Source organism: Schistocerca cancellata, chromosome 8, assembly GCF_023864275.1.
Source record: "Schistocerca cancellata isolate TAMUIC-IGC-003103 chromosome 8, iqSchCanc2.1, whole genome shotgun sequence".
NCBI lineage: Eukaryota > Metazoa > Arthropoda > Insecta > Orthoptera > Acrididae > Schistocerca > Schistocerca cancellata.
Genome location: NC_064633.1, coordinates 552,949,353 through 552,970,027, shown reverse-complemented (window position 1 = coordinate 552,970,027; position 20,675 = coordinate 552,949,353). Strand labels below are relative to the sequence as shown.

The 20,675-nt window shown below is 42.0% G+C and overlaps 1 pseudogene; it reads right to left on the bottom strand.

The window, feature by feature from the left end:
• Positions 1-20,209: 20,209 nt before the first annotated feature.
• Positions 20,210-20,327, bottom strand: LOC126095816 (5S ribosomal RNA; annotated as a pseudogene).
• Between the last annotated feature and the right edge of the window lie 348 nt (positions 20,328-20,675).

The window sequence follows — 20,675 nt, the reverse complement described above, 5'->3', positions numbered from 1 at the left end:
GCTGATCATGATCTCCACCACGACCGATCCATCGGTTTTCCAATCTCCTGTTTAAGAAATGCCGAACATCATGATGGAAGTGCGGTGGAGCACCATCCTGTTGAAAGATGAAGTCGGCACTGTCGGTCTCCAGTTGTGGCATGAGCCAATTTTCCAGCATGTCCAGATACACGTGTCCTGTAACGTTTTTTTCGCAGAAGAAAAAGGGGCCGTAAACTTTAAACCGTGAGATAGCACAAAACAAGTTAACTTTTGGTGAATTGCTAATTTGCTGCACGAACGCGTGAAGATTCTCTACCGCCCAGATTCGCACATTGTGTCTGTTCACTTCACCATTAAGAAAAAATGTTGCTTCATCACTGAAAACAAGTTTCGCACTGAACACATCCTCTTCCATGAGCTGTTGCAACCGCGCCGAAAATTCAAAGCCTTTGACTTTGTCATCGGGTGTCAGGGCTTGTAGCAATTGTAAACGGTAAGGCTTCTGCTTTAGCTTTTTCCGTAAGATTTTCCAAACCGTCGGCTGTGGTACATTTAGCTCCCTGCTTGCTTTATTCGTCGACTTCCGCGGGCTACGCGTGAAACTTGCCCGCACGCGTTCAACCGTTTCTTCGCTCACTGCAGGCCGACCCGTTGATTTCCCCTTACAGAGGCATCCAGAAGCTTTACACTGCGCATACCATCGCCGAATGGAGTTAGCAGTTGGTGGATCTTTGTTGAACTTCGTCCTGAAGCGTCGTTGCACTGTTATGACCGACTGATGTGAGTGCATTTCATGCACGACATACGCTTTCTCGGCTCCTGTCGCCATTTTGTCTCACTGCGCTCTCGAGCGCTCTGGCTGCAGAAACCTGAAGTGCGGCTTCAGCCGAACAAAACTTTATGAGTTTTTCTACATATCTGTAGTGTGTCGTGACCATATGTCAATGAATGGAGCTACAGTGAATTTATGAAATCGCTTCAATCATTTGTAATAGCCCTGTACTTACGGCTCTGGATAAGGATGATACCATTGTATCATATGATGAAAGTTGATGGGTACTTATAATCAATGGGGTCTAACAGCCAATATGGATAAAACAGAATATCTTGTTGTAGGGACTGGGCAAGGTGAGGATTTGGATAGTGAGTTCGGCCGGGTAAGAAATGTGGAGTGCCCAAGTGTCTGGGTTTACTAACCGGTAAGACTGGACAGTGTGACATGGATGTAGCTGACAGCATGAGTCGAGCGAGGGTGGCTACTAAACCGTTAAATGGTGTCTTTTGGAGTCGGCAAACATACAGACGAACAACGACAGTAGTGTTACGTACCGTGGTTGAAAGCATTCCGACATATGGATCAGTGTGTTGGACACAGCACGAGAGAGGGAATACTGAGGCTGTCGAAACGGGCGGGTTGTGGCAGAGTTTAGGGCGACCCGCTTGTATCGACTGAGGAATGAATATGTAAGAATTGAGATGGATGCTGTGGAACCAGTTACAGATTGGACTGATCGAGCACTGACATGGTACGGACACATCCGAGGGGTGGAGGAACAACGACGGCCGGCGTAGTTGTTCAGCTGGTCTCCGTTGGGGAGAGGGAGCCAAGGGAGGCCGAGGGCAATGTGGAAGGGGAACTACACCCAAAGACATGGAAAGGAGAGGTTCATCGGAAGAAGCCTGGCTGGATAGAATTTTGGACATCTGAGAACAGGCGATTGGTGATAAGTAGAAACACAATAAATTTCGAAAAAAATGTTATTATATGAAATCCCTGAGCTAGCAGGACAGAGCGGATGCGGTTATATTCGTGGAAAGGGGCCAAAACAAGTTACTGTCAGTTGCACTCAACATACAAGCATCTTTTATTTCTTAAAACACACAATCACACAAGCAAGAATCAAAACTCTCAAGGTTTTAAGGAAAGACCTCCTTTGATTTAATTTAGATAGGCCGAAGGTCACATCGAAAATCCAAGACGCAAGGTCTAAGCAAGGAATTGAGGTACTGGAGTTCTGTAGGTTTCACTGCTTTCGGATTTTTTTTATCTTCAATATAAATAGGCTGAAAGCCTTAGCTTAAATTTTTCCCATAGAATTCGGCTGAAGGCCTCACATTAATCAAGAACAGTGTTACGGCTTAAGGCCGAGACAAAGATTTTCAAAGTTTAATCTAAATAGACTGAAAACTCGGCTGAAGGCCGCATATCAACAAAACAACTTAACAGCTTAAGGTCTAGGAAGAAGAGCTTTCAATCTGAAAAGGCTGAAAGCCTTAAAATATTTCGTTAAAACTCGGCTGAAGGCCTCATACTAAAGAATAACAATCTTATGACTTAAGGGCAAGACAAGGATTTTGAATTTTTAATTTAAGAGAGATTAAAACTCGGCTGAAGGCTACACACCATGCAGAAAACAATTATACGGCTTAAGGCAAGAGCTACTAAATATCAATTAAAAGAGGCTAAAGGCTTTATCCTAAAATGCTTCACATAGCTCTCGGCTGAAGGCCACATACGAAACCAAAACAATCTCACGGCTTAAAGCCCAGACAAAGAAATTTCCACTTTTTAATTTAGGCTAGAAAGCTCGGTTGAAGGCCACATAAAACTAGAAAATATTTCTTAAGGCTTAAAGCCTAGACACAATTTTTCAATTTTTGATTTGAAAAGGCTGCAAACTCGGCTGAAGACCAGATACCAACTTGATACCAATTTACGGCTTAAGGCCTAGGCACAAGGAATTTTTAATTTTGATTTTCAAAGGCTGAAACACGGCTGAAGGCAACAAACCAAACAAGAATCTTTTTCTTTTTCTTTTTCTTTTTCTTTTTTTTTTTTTACGGCTCAAGGCCTAAGAAGAAAATTCCTGCAATTTTAATAAGTTAAAAAAACTCGGCTGAAGGCCACACAGAGTACTTAAGACTAAAAAGGGAAAAACAGAAGGAGCGGCGCTCAGAAGGTTCCAAGGATCGGCCTGGTAAGGTAACACTAACGCACGTTTAGTGTGAGGCAGGCAGCCAGACCGACAACCTCTTCATCAGAAGGCAACCCAACCTAAATCCAGCCGATGAACCAACCAAAAAGATCAGTTCTGCTCCACCCGACCAGCAAAACGACAAGGAGATGTCAATAGCACAACGTTCTGAATACTGGTGCCCAATCTAGCCAAGTCGGAATAAACGACCAAAACTACCGACAACACCTCAGCGGTCGAGCTACACGCCGTGCTGGATAGCATCAACACGATGAGGAGAATACACTGCCGAAAACTTCGTCAACGACCAGGGCAGGCAACCAGAACGTCAACAGCCACAGGGAAGAAGGTACCGCTAGTACACTTCCTTAATGTTGGAATGAATTAAATTATGTTGAACACCACACAGGAAGACGACTGAAATTCTAGCCGACTTCAATGCACACGCATTGTTGCTCGCGGGGATCTCCCAGAAAGCGACAACCAGGATCAAACGAAGAGATGTGATAGCAGTCGAGGCTCGACAGTAGGTTAAGTGAGCACTCAAGTTTAGTATCCAGCATCGGTGGGCGATTAACTTAGTAACCCTTGAAACGTCCCCTTAAAACAATTATACATGACTGTGCTTAAACTGACACACAATATTTTTAGCGCAACGCAATCTGACTTTCAAAAATCCCTACAAAAGAATGGCCCTGACTAACAGTAACCTATACGTTTCATAAATCACTTACCTCACAAAAATCTTGGTTACTCGAACTACTGCAATACAGCGAGCGCCACTACTGCCAGCTAAATAAAAGATTCAAACTACTGAAGGCACTAACTACTGATAGGCATAGTTAGCAAATGAAAGATTTTAATAGAGAACAAACAATGTATTTACCTTAATAGTCATAATATATATAGCAGTTCATGACATCCAGTCTTACAAATTTCAAAACTCCGCCATCTCTCTCCCCACATCCACCACTTCTGGGGGTACACCTCCAATTGCGCAACGCTACACGCTGTTCCCATCCATCTGCCCAACACTACTATGGCAGACAACAATGCAAACTAGCCACAGACTGCACACAGCACAGCCACTGATTTTTCATACAGAGCGCTATGTGGCGGTACCAATAAGAAAACCTAAACAGCCTACTTACACCCTGACAAGAAGCGCCTCACAACAACCGCGCGTGCACGCCACCAGTGGCTCTGGTCTGACTAAGCGCCACGGAGACTTCCTGGCTGCTCTGCCCCAACCGACCGACTGCCTAGGCCCGGAACCGGTCAAAGGACCAAATACACGTCGGCCGATGAGACGACCGACGAACGGTCGTTCCCTCTCCAGTCTCCTCCCGTCGGACAGTGCGTGTGTGTCGCCAGCAGTCGGCGGGCACTGGCTGTCCGCACCTCCCTGGCGTTCCAACCCGACTGCTGCTCCGTCCAAGACTTGACTGCTGCTGCGTCCCGACTGAACTCCAGACACACGACGACCCGGAAATACTATCGGTCGCTCCAGAGATGGTACGTCAGTGCACTTATCGATAAGCGCTGCTGCTGCCACTCACGGCAGGTAAGGCAGAAAGTTAGTGACGCCAGTAAATGGAATAAGGAAACGAGGCGGCAGTACCGTAAGAGAAGATGACAAACAGTAAACGGCATGAACACGAGCCGCACACGGCTCATTATACGAGGTGCATTCAAGTTCTAAGGCCTCCGATTTTTTTTTCTAATTAACTACTCACCCGAAATCGATGAAACTGGCGTTACTTCTCGACGTAATCGCCCTGCAGACGTACACATTTTTCACAACGCTGACACCATGATTCCATGGCAGCGGCGAAGGCTTCTTTAGGAGTCTGTTTTGACCACTGGAAAATCGCTGAGGCAATAGCAGCACGGCTGGTGAATGTGCGGCCACGGAAAGTGTCTTTCATTGTTGGAAAAAGCAAAAAGTCACTAGGAGCCAGGTCAGGTGAGTAGGGAGCATGAGGAATCACTTCAAAGTTGTTATCACGAAGAAACTGTTGCGTAACGTTAGCTCGATGTGCGGGTGCATTGTCTTGGTGAAACAGCACACGCGCAGCCCTTCCCGGACGTTTTTGTTGCAGTGCAGGAAGGAATTTGTTCTTCAAAACATTTTCGTAGGATGCACCTGTTACCGTAGTGCCCTTTGGAACGCAATGGGTAAGGATTACGCCCTCGCTGTCCCAGAACATGGACACCATCATTTTTTCAGCACTGGCGGTTACCCGAAATTTTTTTGGTGGCAGTTAATCTGTGTGCTTCCATTGAGCTGACTGGTGCTTTGTTTCTGGATTGAAAAATGGCATCCACGTCTCATCCATTGTCACAACCGACGAAAAGAAAGTCCCATTCGTGCTGTCGTTGCGCATCAACATTGCTCGGCAACATGCCACACGGGCAGCCGTGTGGTCCTCCATCAGCATTCGTGGCACCCACCTGGATGACACTTTTCGCATTTTCAGGTCGTCATGCAGGATTGTGTGCACAGAACCCACAGAAATGCCAACTCTGGAGGCGATCTGTTCAACAGTCATTCGGCGATCCCCCAAAACAATTCTCTCCACTTTCTCGATCGTGTCGTCAGACCGGCTTGTGCGAGCCCGAGGTTGTTTCGGTTTGTTGTCACATGATGTTCTGCCTTCATTAAACTGTCGCATCCACGAACGCACTTTCGACACATCCATAACTCCATCACCACATGTCTCCTTCAACTGTCGATGAATTTCAATTGGTTTCACACCACGCAAATTCAGAAAACGAATGATTGCACGCTGTTCAAGTAAGGACAACGTCGCCATTTTAAGTATTTAAAACAGTTCTCATTCTCGCCGCTGGCGGTAAAATTCCATCTGCCGTAAGGTGCTGCCATCTCTGGGACGTATTGACAATGAACGCGGCCTCATTTTAAAACAATGCGCATGTTTCTATCTCTTTCCAGTCCGGAGAAAAAAAATCGGAGGCCTTAGAACTTGAATGCACCTCGTATGTGTACTGTTTGGTTGCAGATACTGTATGTGTGTATAGTTTTATAATACCTTTCTACCTTAGACTCTTTGCCTGCTTACTATGTTTGTTGCCGTTTTTCGGCGTACAGCATGTCATCTACGAGGCACGTGGCTGTTATTAACAGATGTGAAAATCTGAACTTACAAACGTCAGTGTTATTACTATTGGAAATCGCGGCAGTGTTGTGAATACAATTTTGGTGGGTGCTAATTTGTAACGTAATCATGTCATATACTCACGTTACTTAGTCGGCTTTCAGTTGCTCTAAAAACACAGAAAAACACATCACCTAGGCAGCAATTCAAAACATTATGTCATCTTGCTGTTGATGCTCCTTACTTAGGTCTCTGCGTGTGATCGAGTAATCGAGCCTCTGTGTAATCGAGCCTCTGTGTGGTGTGTGTGTGTGTGTGTGTGTGTGTGTGTGTGTGTGTGTGTGTGTGATTTTCGTTCTCTGCCAGTTCTCATAAAGCAGTAAAGTGTATGTTAGTGCAAAGTGTTATGCGTTCAGTTTATTAAGTTTTTGCCTTCCACTGTAGTCTTTTGTACGCAATAGTTTCTTTCTAACGTTCATTTACGACGTAGATTGTTACTTTGTTTCGGTATGCTACTGTGATTGGTACCTGCTTGCAACGTACCAGAGGGGTGTAGGGGACGTCGAGGTGAATAATTTGATACTGGACACTTCCGGTCTATAGAGCAGTGAAACAGCCTCATATTGGCCCACAAAAGTCAGATAAGCTATGGCGCATGCGCGCGACGCGAGGTTTTCAATATCCTCTCGTTCTCTTAAGCCACTGGCTTAGTCGGCTATTTTGTTAACGTTTGAAATTTAAACTGTCACGTGAGCGCAATGAAAGAAAAAAGACTTTTATAACGTTAGGCAAAAACTAATTACATTTACAATCAGATATAAACTTATCCCTTTCAAGCACAACTAGTTTCGTAGTAAGAAGGGCAGCCTAACAGAAGAATTTACTTCTTTAAAAGACAAACGTCAGTTTTACATTTTGTAAGAGCATGGAGAAGGAATTTTTAATGTTCAAAGGCAATTACAACCAAATTCTTGCGCGGCACGTGACTTTTGTAGCTTAGGTGGCCTTTGCAGGCCTATATGAGGTTGTTTCCCAACTTGATAGACCACAAGTGTTCTGTATCAATTTGTTCCTCTCAACTTCAAGTAAATCACTGTGGGACCCTGTAAATAGTTATTGTTTACGCTCACAAGGGGAGGCCACGACGCTGGTATCACACATTCATTTCAAACTATGTACCCCTTTAGTAGGCCATTAAAACAACATAATGGGCAAGTAGTAAAGTACACTACTCTGGCAATTCCGAGAAAATCGCAAGAGATGTTTTATGCGTCTGTTATGTAACTGATGTACCCGTGCGTAGGTGCCGGCGGTTAGAGTTCTTGGTGGTCAAGTGGAGGTTAGCTGCCCTCTGTAATAAAACAGCTGAGTGAATGGATCAAGAAAGAAACGGATATTATGTGACGTCCGCCCCGAACAAATGCAACGAATCAAGTGAGATTATTCAAAAAATAAAATAAAAAAGTGGTTAGCGTTAGAGCTTTGTAAAACGAACGGGTATAAGGCAATGGTTGGACTCCCACTCAAACATAATTTTTAATCTGCATTTCTTTATCACGGGTCATGTTATTTAATTTGTACAGCATTTGAGAGGTAATATAATTTAAAAAAAATTTGTATGAAGTTTTAATGAATTTCATGTTATTTCCTACATACTATTTGTAATTAAATTTAATTATTAGAACAAACATATTTACTACTGTCGGCAAGTAAAAGAAGAAAGCATAGAGTTTTCGTGAAAATGTATGCATGTCGCGATTTGCGAAATCCTCTATGCGGTCTGGTAAGGCACCCAAACACCTCAACGCTTCGAGCTGCAGACACAGAGGCAGGCCCCATTTGGCAGTCAACCTGCGTAGCGGTGAGACGTTACTAATGTAGCAAGAACGAATAGTGCAGGTGCAATTTGGAAATTTGTGTTAAGGTCTTATGGAACGAAACTGCTAATGTCATCGGTCCCTATGCCTACACACTACTTAAGGGGCTCCGGAAAGGCTCAAAATCATGAAAAGTTCAATTTTTACTTTTTTGCGTTTTCTGAATCTGCAGACTATTACCTTTTAATAGATATATAATTTATTCAATTCCGAAGACTACAACTACTTTTAAATTTTTTTTTGAAAAGTGTTCTACATGGGCGTGACCCACTGTGGCGCTGTTACACTGCTGTCAAATGGTGTTATTATTAACGTCCGTGTTCATCAGGTACATTTTAGTGATGTGAGATAAAGTATGTGTTGTGGCTAACCTGTGATGGTTCAATATATATCGCTGGTGTGATTGTCGATTGTTTCATGTTTATTTACTCTGTCGTTATCTCGAAAATATTCGTAATTAATTCTGTTTCTTCAGTCTCTGTTTTGTTGAAGTATAATAATGAGTAAAAGTAAAGTTGCTGTTGCGGCTTTCAATGATGGTAACATTGTAAGGTGCAAGGTATTTAGAAATATGGGAATGAAGATAGGTTCTAACATGGTACGAGCGATGCTTGCTTTAGACAAGGAACGCCTTCGGGCTGCAGACAGGGCTGTAAAGAGTCTAGAAATACAAGCAAGGGTAAACAGGAGGAGGAACAAGAGGAAGCTGGAGGAGGAGTTTGCAGAGGATGAAGATAATCCATCCTATGGACCTGGAATGCACTAAAAAGTTAATCCAATATTTGTCGCTCGATTCCCAAAACTTTTATTTTCTTATACTAATTACATGTTTTCTAAGGATCTTCCAAACATATTTGTTTCAAACTTTCAGTAAATGTTACACAGTACCTTCTGCATAATTTAACACAGCCTTTTTCCAAAAAACTGTATATTTTTGAATATTAAATAAAAATTGCAAAAAAATGTTGTGAATTTTCATTACAATTGAAAAAAAATCATCTTTAATAACTGAAATAAAATTTTGTAAAATCCCTGTGTTAAGTTGTAGCCCATATTCCAATAAATAATCTGTAAAAATTTCAACTTCCTACCTCAAATACTTTGTGAGGAAAGATGTAATTTATAAGCGTTATTTTAACATTGCAAGTATAGGGCGTTCCGGAGCCCCTTAATCTAACTTAAAATAACTTACGCTATGGGCAACACACACACCCATGCCCGAGGGAGGACTCGAACCTCTGACGGGGAGAGCCACACGGACTGTGACAAGGCGCCTTAGACCGCGGGGCAAATTTTTTGAATATCGCAGAATTTACACTTGCAGTACAAAAATGAAGGAGACTCCCTGTTCTTCGACTACTGCAGAAAATGAATGACATTGTAAGAGGCCCATGACTAAGGAATTTATTGCTAGCGTACTCGAGCAGATGTAACTTCGATGGATTGCTCACTCGCTGCCTGCGATATGTAAGCTACAATAGAATCGCAGACCAGAGAGCAGTGTCGGCAGCAGTAGTAGTAGTAGCTCGAGGTCGGGCGGTTGGGTCAGGTCGCCCGTATAGAGCAGTTGTCTAGTTGTAAAGCTCACAGAGAGCACATATATCCTATATAGAATTACCAGGGCCGGTCGTGGAGAACGATGGTGGTGCCTGACTGATGTAGTATAAGGTAAAAGCAAAAATTATTATTATTTATTGCCGTGCGCATGTAAACAATTTTCAATAATTTTTCAGTAGTAATGTTTCTTATAAAGACAACTTCGGACAGTCATTCATCTGACTTTAAAGTTTTTACTAACTTCTCCTACCCCTAGTCATGCCCATTTTCGTAAATAAAATCAGTTGTTTTTCATACATGACAAAATCTAGTGGCCAGCATTGCACTGGGCTGTGCCAGAAAAATTTCTTATAGGAGCAGATATACAGGGTGTTCAGAAAATGTGTGAAATGCTTGTAGGGATGTTACAGGGCAGGTTGTACTGTAAGTAGGCTGTTCATTATTAACTTGTAAGTTCCATTTCACTGCACACGTTTCTGTTGGTCATAGTATATGGACAATATGTGAGAAGTAGGGACTGTTAGTGTTTGCACGTGTGTTAATAATTCAGCAAGGGACTGGATAACAGCATTGCTGGTTCTAAGGACAATTCCAGAAACTTTGTGAGTGCACAAGTGGTGGTTATGGACTTGCTCTATTATCCGCAAGACTCTTCAATGGTGATTGTGCACCTGCACAGTCACAACAGATTTCTACAAGGACTACAGTGGGTCTACACCTTTGCTGACTCACCAGTACCATTATTTCTACAAGGACTGCAGTGGGTCTGCACCTCTGGTGGCCCACCAATACCGTAATCTCTACCAGGACTGCAGTGGGTCTGCTCTGTGATGACCTACCTACCAATATTCTTCAAAACTTCGAATGACTCTGCTGTGGGTTTACTCTGTTGTGGCCCATTACCTGTCTGCATGTCGAGAGTCAGCACTGTCTTTCTGTTGGAAGGACAATACTACTTCTTTAAGACTGCATGGAAATCCACTACTTCCGTGTGCATTTTCTTTTATTGTTCAGACTTTGAGAAAAACACTGCAATTTTACTGTGATGAATGATCGGGACTGTGAATTTTAGCTTTTGACCAACATTGTATCAATAAGTGTGTGCATTTGATATCTTTGTTATTGTCATTATGAAAAATTTCATCAAATCATTATTGGCCACTGCCCAAAACAATTTGTAAAATTTTTTGTGGGGAGCGTGGGGGCTATGTAAGTAGGCTGTTCAGGTTTTTATATTGGTGACGCCACGTAGCGCTCTGTATGAAAATTACTGGCTGTGCTGTGTGCAGTCTGTGGGTAGTTTGCATTGTTGTCTGCCATTGTAGTGTTGGGCAGCTGGATGTGAACAGCGCGTAGCGTTGCGCAGTTGGAGGTGATCCGCCAGCAGTGGGGGATGTGAGGAGAGAGATGGCGGAGTTTTGAAAATACTGGATATCATGAACTGCTATATACATTATGACTTTTGAACACTATTGAGGTAAATACATTGTTTGTTCTCTATTAAAGTCTTTCATTTGCTAACTATGCCTATCAGTAGTTAGTGCCTTCACTAGTTTGAATCTTTTATTTAGCTGGCAGTAGTGGCGCTCGCTGTATTGCAGTAGTTCGAGTAACGAAGATTTTTGTGAGGTAAGTGATTTGTGAAAGGTATAGGTTAATGTTAGTCAGGGCCATTCTTTTGTAGGGATTATTGAAAGTCAGATTGCGTTGCGCTAAAAAAATATTGTGTGTCAGTTTAAGCACAGTCATGTATAATTGTTCTAAGGGGACGTTTCGGTACTGAGGCATAAATGTTAAGAAAAAAATTCGATACGTTGCTCCGTTTCCGAGTTATTTAGCATAGAATTTAGCCAATCAGGGCGTCGTGCGCTCACATTCAAGCGGCCTGCCATGGGCGGTGCTTTGTCTCGTTAGCTGAAACTTGAATTTACGCGCGCGAGGATCTGATTGGCTAACTTCAATGCTAAATAACCCGGAAACGGCGCAACGCATCGAATTTTTTTCGTGACAACCATATCTCAGTACAACCCGCCTTGCAACATCCCTACAAGCGTTTCAGACATTTTCTGACCACACTGTATATGCGTTATCCGGTGACGTAATTGAGGTAAGAATTTTCGGTTTATTCAGCATGACTTTTCAGGGCCATGAAGCAGCATTTCTGACGTCTAGATTTTCCAGTTTAGATTCACTGTCAGTTAATTATTGAAAGGTTATATATGAGTCAAATTTTCATTGGGAGGTTAGTCAGATTTTTATTCCGAGGTTACGGAAATAAACTGTTGGGAGGTCACAACATGACGATTCAATGCATAATGCAGTTACAAAACGTCTGTTAAAAGATGTGTTCGTGTACCGTGAAAATTTTCTTAAAGAAGCGGGCCTTATTGATACTCAATAATCATAGACGATTTTCGCAGATACAATGGCGATTGGTCAAGTACTTCACCATTCTGTTGTCGAAATGTTAGGAGAAACAAATACTGATTAAAAAATTTTAGCAGGATTCGAATCGTCGCCTCACCCAGGACTCTCTTTCAAAGCATAAACGCTAACCGTCTTTTTTTATTTTGTTCGTTATTGTTCGTTGTATTTAGTCGTAGCGGATGTCGCATGACACCTGTGGAAGTTCGTTGTTGATCCCTTCACTCAGCTTTTTATTACAAGGACCAGACATTTCTGGGACTGAACACGCTGAGCTACCGTGCCGGCACAGGCTTGACCACAACGATTTGTTACGGCAGGCACCTTCGCACAGTTACATAATAGACGCGTAAAACTTCTCTTGCGATTTTCTCGGAATTGCCAGAGTAGCGTAGCTTACTACTTGCCCATTATGTTTTCTTAACGGCCTGATAAAGGTGTACAAAGTTTGCAGCAAATCCGTGATTCCAACGTCATGGTCTCCGCTTGTCAATATACAGTGCTGCAAAAGAAATGCAGCACCCTCAAGAACTGTGTTGAAGGGCACCAGCGGGTACTATGTGCATACTGAGGAATTGCAGTGCCAGACATTCATTTTGTCATGGTCATCGGCGATCAGGTGACGCTCGGAAAGTCTGGCTGTGTACCCTCTGTCTATGACTCTGCACGCAGGCAACTGTGGTGAGTTAAGAGGTGATCAGTGTTTGAACGTTCATTCTAGGGTACAACCATGTCCCACCGACAAATACATACTCCTGTAGGACATTTTCAACCATTTGAGTGGCCTACGAGAAACTCGTAACACCGAAAATGCAGGATGCATGGCACCTGCTACCGATATACAACTCTTTTTGAATTGTTTGTAAATATTTGTAATTTAAATGCTTTCTTTTAATAAGTAAGGACATCGCTTCAGTGTATGTGTACATTTAGGTAGAAGTCTGTTGACGTTTCATTGTATTTATCTGTGTTTTACTGTAAAACTTATAAGCTCTGGGAAAAAGCCAAAGGAATTGTTATTTGTATCGATAATAGCAGTGCTTGTGCGTTGTAAAATCTTTAGATAGGGAGTTGTTGCGCGGAGCACGCGGAGAGAGCGAGAGACGGGTTCCAGCACTTGTAGTGTGCGGAAGTGTGGTGTTAACGCTCTCGAAGTGGAGAGTACCATTTTCGGCGGCATCATGTACGCGCTCCGGAGGAGCAACACAGTTTCGTCGTCGGCTCCGAGTTTCGTCGTATGCACAGCACTGAAGTAAGACCATTCATTGGAAGAAAGTATTAATGGCTAACCTAGCCGCACAACTGAATGTGATTTGATTGATAAAATTTATTAAAATAATAATCAGTTAAGCTCAGGACGATTGTCTCCTCATTGCCCCCCAGACATTGTTAGCAAGCAGGATCCTTGTTCCATTTTTTCCTAATATGCTGAGTGCCATAAGAATCAAACTGAATAGTTACAGCCAGTTTATTAATGAATTTTATTAAGAATTTTAGCCTCAGTCTACTTTAAATTAACTGTTGTACAACAATGCTTCAGTTTTTTTTTTTCAAGTTTGAGAATCAATCATTGGAAAAAATACAAATCTAAAGAAATGCACAAATTAAGAGCGTGGAAGTTTTATTTATTTTACATATAGCTTGGTGCACATGGCTGTTTGGTTTGGTACGTACACTAATACTTAATTCTGTTCAAGTCAGTGAAAAAGGCTCAGCTGTTCAGACAATAATATGAAATACAATTTGCAAAATAAGTACGGCAAAGTAAAAAGTGCTTGCTTTTTCTCTAAATTTCTTTGATGACGTTATTCTGAGGTCACTGAAAGTCACTGTTCACGTAAAGAAGATCAGTACTAACATACAGTTTAATTACATATTTTCAAATCATTACTCGATTGCCTTTTTCAAAATTTAATGCCAAACATAACGTAAGAGTGACTTCTCAGTTTTCTTTATCATTGCATACTCACTTAAAATTAGTGTCAAAAAAACGTGGCAACCTTCAGTTGCCACGTCAGTGTTTAATAATGCATGTTTTTCTGTCCCATCATCTTGTACAGGATTTTGGATGTAAATTGCCCTAGTGGGCAGGCGTTCGTTAATTACTTCCTTTTCTTTCATTAGCGTAACTTTTGGATTCGTGATCAGTGGTATCCCTTTTCTGTCCAGTGTTGTCCGTGAGTGAATGCACAAAATAACTTTCATTTTCCAAATTATAGCCCTTTGTACACTTTCCATCAGAAGGGTCGGTTTACACTTTTCTCCTACTTATCGGTATCATTTCTTCGGGAAAGATAGCCTTATCAAACGGCTCTGAGCATTATGGGACTTAACTTCGGAGGTCATCAGTCTCCTAGAACTTAGAACTACTTAAACCTAACTAACCTAAGGACATCGCACATATCTACGCCCGAGGCAGGATTCGAATCTGCGAACGTAGCGGTCGCGCGGTTCCAGACTGTAGCGCCTAGAACCGCTCGGCCGCTCCGGCCGGCATAGCTTTACCGAATTAGGAAAATCCATTAGGCATACACGCGATCCACGGTCACATTTTATATCGCAGGCAGGATAGACCGATTAGTAAGAGGGAGGTTACAAGCTAATTGTACATATCGACGGATTGGTATACGTATTGGACACAATGTCTCGGTGGCGAGTCACTGTTTCCAGTAGTGGTGTGTGGAACGTTCCCGTACAAGCAAACCAGGTCCTGGACGGTTGCATAGTACAGACGCAGGCAAAGATCGACACATTATGTAGGCAGCGGTGGCCTACCATCCATTATCCAAGGGTGAAATCCGGGCACATATTGTACCCTCTGTGTCATCACGATGACTGGGAACCGTCTGCTTGCAGCGACGCTACTACGCCCCGACGCTGTCAAGTACGGTTACTCTAGTGCCGTGCTAGAGTTCACTGGAGAGTGGAAAGCCACTCATTGTGTTCGGTTACGAGTGTAGGTCCTGTTTATATGCAAGCCATTGACGTACACATGTACGGTGTAGACCTGCTGAGTGCATTCGCTCACAACACTCAGGGCCCATCCCAGACTTCATGGTGTGTGGGGGGAGGGTGGGGGGCATCGGGTACAACTCGCGGTATTTTTGAAGGGTAAAGTAACTAATGCCCGCTACACTGAACAGGCTGTTATCCCTCTGCTACTGCCATTTCTTCGACAGCAAGGTGATGTGAATGTCCACATACGGCTGCTGCGACGAAACCTTACTCTTCGTTGTGCGCAACAACCACCCTTGCCAGTAAATCGACAGATCACTCACCAGTTGAACACGTATGAGAAATGATGAAGCGGAAACTTACTCGTTCTCCAGGGCGTGCAAGAACCAGTGCCGGGTTGCAACAGAGGGTGCAAGATACATTGTGCAATCTTTCGCTGGATCTCATTCGGCACCATTGTGATCGTTTGCACGTGAGGATACGTGCCTACGTTGCTGCCAAAGGGGGCAGTGGAAATGTCAGTAAAATTACCTTGTGCCTGATGGTGCTGCATGTTTTTCCTGCGCTGTATAATGACGTAAGCTGTCCAATAGAGACTACTTTTTATATTTTAACGTATAGCGATATGCGCACCATAACGGCTTCTGTATTACAGAAGACAAAATACATTTTGCAAAATGTTTGCCGTATGTCTGGTATTTTTTCACACACAACTTTTCGTGCCTTACATATGCTATTTTTTTTAGCACAAGTTGTCGATACCATGGATTATATCATTTTGTTTCTAATTTGTTTTATCTGTGTTATCAAAACCATTGAAACAAATTAATGTGCTTAGTGACTAAAGGTTTTCTAGAATATTGGTTAAATTTTCTATTTTTTGTTTTTGCTTTTTAGGTCCGTATCTTCGTTCAAAATTATGTGTGTTTCGTTCTATATGTAAAAATTTGTATTTCTTTTATAATATTTAGTGGGTAGCCACTTTCAGAGGTATGAAGTCATGATCCTTGATTAAAGGGCAGACGGACTACCTGGAGTCGATTCATTACTTGCTGAAAACTTTGTAAAGCCAAGATTGCATAAATATTTCCTTATTTAAAACGACCGGTTTCGGCAGACTTTGCTGTTGTCTTTAGGATTTAAAATGAACAAGTTTCATAACAAAAAGATTTTTTAAGACTTGACGATGATATCAGAGTCTGTCGGAAGTGGTTGTTTTAAATGAAGACTTATTTATGCGCTCTTGGCTTTACAAAGTTTTAGTAAGTAAAACAGATTGCTCCTTCTTTCTTCTAAAAATGAGACAGTTCAATTAGAGTCTAACCTCGTTCTAGTTGCCTCTTAAGTCCCTAATGTCTATGGTTCCAGTTTAAAAAATTTCTAATCCCATTTGCGTTTGGCGTATGAACAATATTTATTCAAACATTTCAATTTATAAAATGACATTTTTTTATCTATATACACTTGTTTCTTATCACGATGGAGAATGTATCACGGAGAAAAAGTTTTCATTAAAAAAAGTATAGATTTTTCATTTCTAAAAAAATTTCTGCTGTAATTCACCAGATATTCGAAATCGTGGTTTTTATAGGGTATAGCACTCCTAGTTTCCGATTTTGACATTTTGAAACCGATGCAGTATTTCCAAATCAGATAAAAACCAGTAAACCTCCAACTACAGATTGCTTAAGGAACTTAACTTCCATGTACAAAAGAGTTTCAAACGTCTGATTACTTTACAAACGAATTAATGTGTTAAATATTTGGCGTTAATGACGTAAGCGACAAGAACTTTACAAAAGTTTTGAGTTATGTTTACACTTGGTTGGAAGCTGATAAAAGCTTTCATTATCAAACACTTGCTGAGTATAGTGGGTATAATTTGCGCTCCGTTTTGGGCAAAAATTAGTTTTTCGTGAATCACAGTGCTTATCACGTCATATCTCCTGAATTATATATCGTAGAATGATATATTTTGTCGGTGCATTCAGTGATGTGTGTGGATATAGTCTGCAAAATGTATTGCCAACAGAGTCACTAGTAGAGAATTTTCGTAAAGGTTTCAAATTATGTGTAAAGGTTGTGGCAAGTTTGTGAGTGTTCCCATTCTCAAATAATACATGAATATAGTCTAGGTAATTTACGCGCAGTGAGCTATGCTGCCTAGAGGCGTGTATACAGTTTTTGACTGTAATATTTTTCTTCTGTAACATGAGATCATACCTCTTAATGAGTAGACTGCGACAACACTTTAAATATTTAAACTCGGTCAATAATTACATGAAACATTGAAAACGATACGTTTATTGCCTCTGGGAGCCACTATAGACTACGGCCGGAGTTAATTGTTTAATAGTATAGATAGTGAAAGGCTAACAAGTGTAAATGAACTAGTCCCAAGTCTGTCAAACAGTTCCAAATGATGAACGACTTTGGGCAAGTTTATTTCCAACATCTTCATTTCAGATTCAGAGTAGCGACTAGCACCAGCGTCCTCGATTGTTTGTAGAGTAAATTCGAGTCCCTTCCTTCCTCTAAAATTTTTGCCCTCTTCTGCTCTCGATAGCACATGTCCCATCGTTCTACATCTTCCTCTATTTACTGTTTTCGGCATACAAATTTACCCAGCGGTTCTGAGGAAAATCTGCTCATTTATCATATTAACAATCCACTTCATTTTCATCATCTTTTTGTAGCACCACATCTCAAACTCTTGGGTTCTGTTCATTATGTTCTTTTCTTCTTTTCTGAATTTATGCAAAGGTAAAGCCGTTATTTTCAACTGAGATGAAACGTGTTACGACAGGAATGACAGTACGGAAAGAAATACTTTGAATGCTTCCTTGATGCACTGGAGGGAAAAAAAATCTGCGTTGAAATAACTTGTTAACCTCAGTGACCAGTAAAACGCATCTTATATTCTGTCAAATGTTTACACTGTAATACCAGCGTCTCACTCCATTTTCGAGAAATAAAACTCGCGGAGGAATACCGCGGTACCTTCGTTTTCAATGACGATAAAATATAGATCTGAACCACAGATGTGCAGACGATAATGATAATACTGCCATGCCCCAATTTGGTACTTGTAACTCTTTGAAAGTAAACGTATGCGGAGCGTGACAATGGATGTTAACCAATGTGTGCATAAAAAATAATTACACATTGTGCCCGTAGTTGAAGTCAGCCAATATGGTTTCTCTCAATAACCTTTTGTTAATTATTCGTTGGGTAGATAAATAAGTTTATTACACGTAGCGGAAAAAAGTAATGGTGCAGCACCGAAGTTACGACTCGTGTTTTACTGACGCTGACGCCAGATGGGGAACGCTATTTGCGTCATAATTACACGATACAAGCGCAGCAAACTACCAAGAGAATAGAGCGAGGGTCTAGTCAATATCGAGACTGTCGTAAACGCGAAAGCGAAGTACGCAGTTAACCAGAACAAGCATTGCTCTTAGTTAGGTGGTAATTGAAGTTTGTTAATTTTACTTTTTCGAATTACTCCTTTTCTTACCACTGAACAAATTAAATCACAAATTAGTATTTACACTGGAGCTGCATGACAATAAGATACTGTAGGCATACACCAATTTTCTTGTATTAGCATATAGTGCGGCCATTTGGAGGACTAAGAGCCAGTGGCGCCCAGGGCAAACTCCAACTTTTTCCCCCTTCCGCCCTTCAGACACTTCAGACACTTCTCAATTTTTTGTTAAATCCTCTTCATTGCAGTCTCATTGCTTGCCAAACGCCGTTCTTGTTTCATTCCCGATCTTGTCAAACGCGAAATACGGTCGTTACACTTTCGCTGCGTTGGCTCGCTTGGCATAACGAGTGTGGCGCCATCTATAGTTCACTTCATGTAGGAAGGCGGCCCAATATTCAGCGGTTCTGCGCATCCATCTCCATTAACTGCCAACAGCCAATAAGATTCATTCTCTCTCCGAATGGCTAGCCGCGAGTTACAAAGTAAACTGCGAGAATCTCTCTACGCTGTTGCCGTACATGGCGACAATGCGGTTTCATTCACAGAGCGAACGAATTATTCATTCATATGTCGATGTTATTTTCTTGTTGCAGTGCAGCTGTGTATGTTTATCTGCGATTTACAAGTAAATATGTCAGGTGAAGGCAATAAACTTGAAGTTCTTCACAAGCGACTTCTAATCAAATTGCGTGCCTATGGAGTATCTTCTCAGTTGTGCGATTTGTGTCGTGATTTCCTATCAGAAAGATTGCAGTATGTAGTAACTGACGGAAAATCATCGAGTAAAACAGAAGTGATATCTGGCATTCCCCAAGGAAGTGGTACAGATCCTCTGCTGTTCCTTATGTACAAAACGATTTAGGAGGTAGTCTGAGGGCCCTCTTCGATTGCTACCAGAGAACCGTTTTCTGATGAGCAAAACAAATTGAAAAACTATTTATCCAAGATATCTGTTTGATGCGAAAAGTGGCAGTTGCCTGTAAATAATGAAACACGTGAAGACATTCACATGAGTACTGAAAGGAATGTGTTAAATTTCGCTTACAGGATGAAACACACAAATACAAAGACTGCAAATTCGACTAAATACTTACGGATATAATTTTAAGAGACATTGGTTTCAAAAATGTTAAGACGATAATTTTTAATTCGAAGAAGTGACATAGGTGCAACACGAACCACATCCCTTATAAAGATGTGCGATACAAGAGAAGGAGATAGTTCAACAATGTATTACATTGATGAAACCAGGGTGAATCAGAATCATTCCATGAATATCTGCTGGAAAATCAAAGATAGTACTGGCAGCTTTAAAGTTCCCATCGCAAAATTTCTGGGATAATTCTGTTTGACACCGAAAAATATGATAACATACTGATAATTTTTACGATTTTTTACCAGTTTTTGCTACCAGTCATTCTCTTTTACACACAGTGACTTAATGGCTCTGAGCACTATGCGACTTAACTTCTGCGGTCATCAGTCGCCTAGAACTTAGAACTAATTAAACCTAACTAACCTAAGGACATCACACACATCCATGCCCGAGGCAGGATTCGAACCTGCGGCAGTAGCGGTCGCTCGGTTCCAGACTGTAGCGCCTAGAACCGCTCGGCCACTCCGGCCCGCACAGGCCATAAAGGACTAAAGGTACCGACTGGCCGCCGTGTCATCCTCAGCCCACAGGCGTCAATGGATGCGGATATAGAGGGGCTTGTGGTCAGAACACCGCTCTCCCAGCCGTATGTCAGTTTCTGAGACCGGAGCCGCTACTTCTCAATCAAGTAGCTCCTCAGTTTGCCTCAGAAGGGCTGAGTGTACCCCGCTTGCCAACAGCGCTCGCCAGACCGGATGGTCACCCATCCAAGTGCTAGCCCAGCCCGACAGCGCTTAACTTCGGTGATCTGACGGGAACCGGTGTTACCACTGCGGCAAGGCCGTTGGTTCCTTCATCCTACTTTCACAAATAAATCTCCTAACTGCCTCAATGCAAAATCCGATTCCAATATCGTATCCAAAAGTCTCGAACCAAAGCTGCCTAGCTCATATAAGAAAATTGGGGCTCATGTGGAGGAAAATAGACAGTCAGTTTTCCCTCGTTCCATTTCTGAGTGGCACAGGAGAGGGAATCGCTAATAGTTGTAAAAAGTACCTTCCGCAGTGCGCCATATGGTAGCTTGCGGAGTGTGTAGGTAGATGCAGAATAATTCTATTCATCCACCTCCCACTGCTAAATACATAATGAAATCCTAAACCATCACCTTCCAAAACTCAACCTTTTCGAATGGCCACA